Source organism: Rhagoletis zephyria, unplaced genomic scaffold (genome assembly GCF_001687245.7).
Source record: "Rhagoletis zephyria isolate East Lansing unplaced genomic scaffold, Rhagoletis_zephyria_1.1 Rzeph_scaffold_00233, whole genome shotgun sequence".
NCBI lineage: Eukaryota > Metazoa > Arthropoda > Insecta > Diptera > Tephritidae > Rhagoletis > Rhagoletis zephyria.
This window is the reverse complement of record NW_016157317.1, coordinates 3,244-7,546: the sequence shown is the minus strand read 5'-3', so window position 1 is coordinate 7,546 and position 4,303 is coordinate 3,244. Positions and strand designations below refer to the sequence as shown.

At 31.7% G+C, this 4,303-nt stretch overlaps 1 protein-coding gene across 1 annotated transcript in view; it reads left to right on the top strand.

The window, feature by feature from the left end:
• Nucleotides 1-4,049, top strand: part of LOC108358298 (fez family zinc finger protein 2-like) — a 131,634-nt gene extending 127,585 nt beyond the window's left edge. The window contains exons 5-7 of the transcript XR_001846745.1: nt 3,243-3,489; nt 3,770-3,846; nt 3,932-4,049. The gene's annotated coding sequence lies outside the window, so the exon portion shown is untranslated. The remainder of the gene's footprint in view (nt 1-3,242; nt 3,490-3,769; nt 3,847-3,931) is intronic.
• The last annotated feature ends 254 nt before the right edge of the window (nt 4,050-4,303 follow it).

The window sequence follows — 4,303 nt, the reverse complement described above, 5'->3', positions numbered from 1 at the left end:
GATTAACAGTTTGCCAACACTGTGTGAAATCATGTTCATATTCACGGAGAAAAATTGACGTTTTTGGAAAAGAGGCGTAGCACCTCCCATACTGACTGAAAGTTTCATATTGCATATCTCTTCAAATGTTTGGGGTGAAGCACTCAAGCTTGGCATAGAAATACATATGTATGTATGTATGTGAAACTAATACCATACTCATGGAGAAAAATGAGAGTTATTGGAAAAGGTGGTGTGGCAACTCCCATGGAAATTGTGTTTTCTATGCTGCATATCTCTGGATGTGTTTATTGCAGGGGACTGGAGCTTGGCACCGAGATGTGTATACAAAATTAATTCCATACTCGTGGAGAAAAATTTGCGTTATTCGAAAATGGGACATGGTTCCTCCCGTACAAATTTGGTACTGGGGTATGTAAACTCAATTCTAAATTCATGGAGGAAGATTAGGGTTATAAGAAAAAAGGGCACTTCCAGTACAAATTTACTTTTTCTTGCCACATATCCCAGGAAGTGTTTGTAAGAAGAATACTGGAACTTGGTATGGAGTTATGTATGCAAAATGTATCAATTGCTCATGGAAAAAATGTGAGTTATTCAAAAAGGAGGCATGTCGCCTCCCACACATACTAAAAACTTCTTAATACATATTTCTGGAAGGATAGAAAATCTCTCGTATTTTAAATTTTGGAGATTTATTTTATAAGTGCCGTACTGACAGAATAAATTTCATTAAATGGAAAAGGGAGAGCCGGGTTCGGCCTTATAATGGGGACCTTGTACAATTTTAGAAGAAATAACAAGTTACTTGTCTTCATGTTTTGATTTTTTTTTCACTTGTTCTTCAAATTATTTCATTCCTAATATATATGCAGGACGTTAATTTAATCAAAAGACAACATAAATACCAAAGAAGTTGCACATGTACAGTCGAAACATCGAGCAACTCTTTGTAGGTCCCTAAGGACCTTCTCACGAATCTAACGTCATCGGCACTGTCACTCATCGGAGGGTTAAACAACAATCCACAATTAAACTTAAGTGCCATTTAAATACTCATTTGAAATTGGCCATAATACATAAATAGTACGTGTGGGAATTCGCTTTGAAAAAATCTCAGAATGAAACAACTTCATACAATTTGTCAATTTGTTTTAATATATCTTACCCTCTCCCACATATTGCCTACATAGGGATGGTGAAATTTTGAGAAAAGAACCAAATTTGCGGAAGCAGATTGGGGAGAGTGAAGTGCCACCTCAAATGCTCTAGATTTTGGCGCGGAAAGTCCATTTTCAATTTCCAACTGAATTCACCGAAATATCAAGTGAAGAAAAATGGGCATAAGTGCAGAATACGGCCCGTTAAGCTAGACCAAAACGAAAAAGTGGGCGTGATCCGCCTTTTTCCCTCATTTTAATGGTATAAAATTTTTTTGGTTCAAACTTATATTTTCGGTGCTATAAATGGCTATATTTCGAAAAATTCCCGACCGAATTTAAAAAAATCGTTAGAAAGGTAAACAAAATCCCTTTTTAATAATTTGTATAATTTATGTGCATAAATTAAAAAAAAACTCATTTAATAGAAAAATATTGTATTTTTCCCGGAAAAAAACAGTTTTACTAAAAAATATGTATAAATAATGATACACCAAACCATAATAGGTAAATAGAGCATAAAAATACCGTTCATTTAACATATAACTTTATATATATAAACATATATAACATATAACTTTATATATATAAAGTTAAATTGAGTACAAATATTTTTGTATACCTGTTGACAATAACTATCTTAACTATAACTATCCCGAGTTTACATCACCTCTTTCACGAGTTTACAAATTAGTTGTGTTATATAAACCAGTTAGTTTAATAAATAAATTGCATCGTATACTACTAAATATTATATTTTAACTTTTCAATGCCTCTCATACATGGGATCAGTGGCGAAGCCAGGGGGGGAGGGGATTTGGGGGGATAGATCCCCCCTTCGTCATTGAACTACAAGTATTTACTTTTGAATTAATAACACAATACTATTTTATCCTTCTGATTTAAAATTTTTTTATTTCAGACGGATGACAAATTATCTTTTAATGAATATATGAGTAGTCCACTTGCAAACAGCGTTATGTGATTTTAAAAAAGTAAGCCATAAATTAAAAAAAACGTCTACGACAACAAGTAACATCCGAACTGTATCTTTTTTTATTACCTGAAAATTTGGATAAATAATAACGAAATACCATTAAAAAAATTAAATTGCAGTATGGTTGATTTGCAAATTTTATATTTAAAAATTTAATATTGCTTTTTGGACTAAAATTTAAACCACAATATATTAAAAATTGCTTAAAACTATTGACTGGTTTAAAAAGTAAACTATAAAAGATTAGAAAAGGCAGTAGTCCCAGCGCGGTTTAAAAACTAAACCCAAATTTTTGACCTTGTAGGCACCGAAACTACCATGTCTTCTTGCAGGTTTTTAAGTTTATATGAAGAGGAGACTTTTGAAAGTGTATAAATAAGTATTATAGCTACTTTTGCAAGAGTAGTTAACATTTCATGCTATTTTTTTCAGAACATAGAAACATTTTTCACTCTGCTGTTAGTGTACATGAAACCCAGCAAAAATTAAAAATCGAAAAAAAAATTTACATGTGGACTACTTAATTGTTGAATACGCTATCTTATTTGTCCCTTCTTTTTATACAATTAAGGAGCGGCTGAATGGTTTAACGATGTTAGCGGTACATAATGATGTACCGATTACAACACAAGAAGTAATTGAAAAAATATGTGTTAAGCAACGAAGATTAAAAATCGCTTTATAAGTAATACGATTTTGTAGACTTGTACATAAATAAATGTAAATAGATACGCGTAAATATATAAATATGCAGATATATTCAATGTGTAAAAACTGGTGCGTTTAGCGAAACTTCTACAAAACAAAACTGGAGTACACACTGATTAATTAAAATGTTGTAGTAATTTAATTTTTTTAATTTAAATAAAGCATGAGTTCCCCATGGAATAACCGAGTAGACAAAAAATATATATCGGTAAAAATGGCACATACATACATATATGAAAGAATACCCACAGGTATCTAGCGCCTCTCACGCCTCTAGCCATTGTGTATCACAATTTTAAGTTATCGATGTAAATTTTTTTTAATCCCCCCCTTCGCCACATCCTGGATACGCCACTGCATGGGATTATTTTTTTAAGAAAATGGACCATATGGACACTGAGAACTTATTTGAGGAATCTCCTCCGGCCACATCTACACCGAAGGGAGGAATACAAAAAATTGTCTATCAACTGATTTCAACTCACAATGTAAATTAATATTCAAATTAGTACAAATACGTATGCTAATTTTTAAATTAATAACTACTTTTAGTATTAAATTCGCAGCCAAGTCAATGTGCCTCGATCGCTGTCAATTCGACGACGGCTTCTAGCTCTAATAAAGGTAAACACATANACTTATTTGAGGAATCTCCTCCGGCCACATCTACACCGAAGGGAGGAATACAAAAAATTGTCTATCAACTGATTTCAACTCACAATGTAAATTAATATTCAAATTAGTACAAATACGTATGCTAATTTTTAAATTAATAACTACTTTTAGTATTAAATTCGCAGCCAAGTCAATGTGCCTCGATCGCTGTCAATTCGACGACGGCTTCTAGCTCTAATAAAGGTAAACACATATTAAAACATTGTATTGAAACTCTTTATTTTTACAGAAATATTGGACATGTTGGAGCTCATATTTCAAAAGAAATGTAGCTTGCAATCACGATTAGACAGGCTGGAAGAAAACGTAATTTATTATTTTACACTTTTGCATATCCTATGTTTTTAATTGAAGTTATTTTTTTATATATGTACATACGTATGTCTTTCAGATGGAGATGACCTTCATACCAATTTGGCGGACATTATGCCCCTCATGTCTTTTTTCAACGGAATGGTAGTGTCTCAGAGTTTGGTTTAGATCCGATCATTGAATCATGAAATATATATATATATATTTTTTTTTTTAAGTCGGTTTTTTTGCTAAAAATTACTTGTTATAGGATAGAGTGCACTAAAATATTTTTGCACGAATGGTTAGTGTATACTTTATAGAATAAGATCGTTAATTTTTTTTGTTTAACACAAGGAGAAGTCTGTTATATTGTTAATTTTTTATTGCGAAATTTATTATTATTTAATACTATTAAAAAAATTAATTTTTCCAGTATGAAGTTTTTTTCGATTCTCCTACTTTTTCTGAA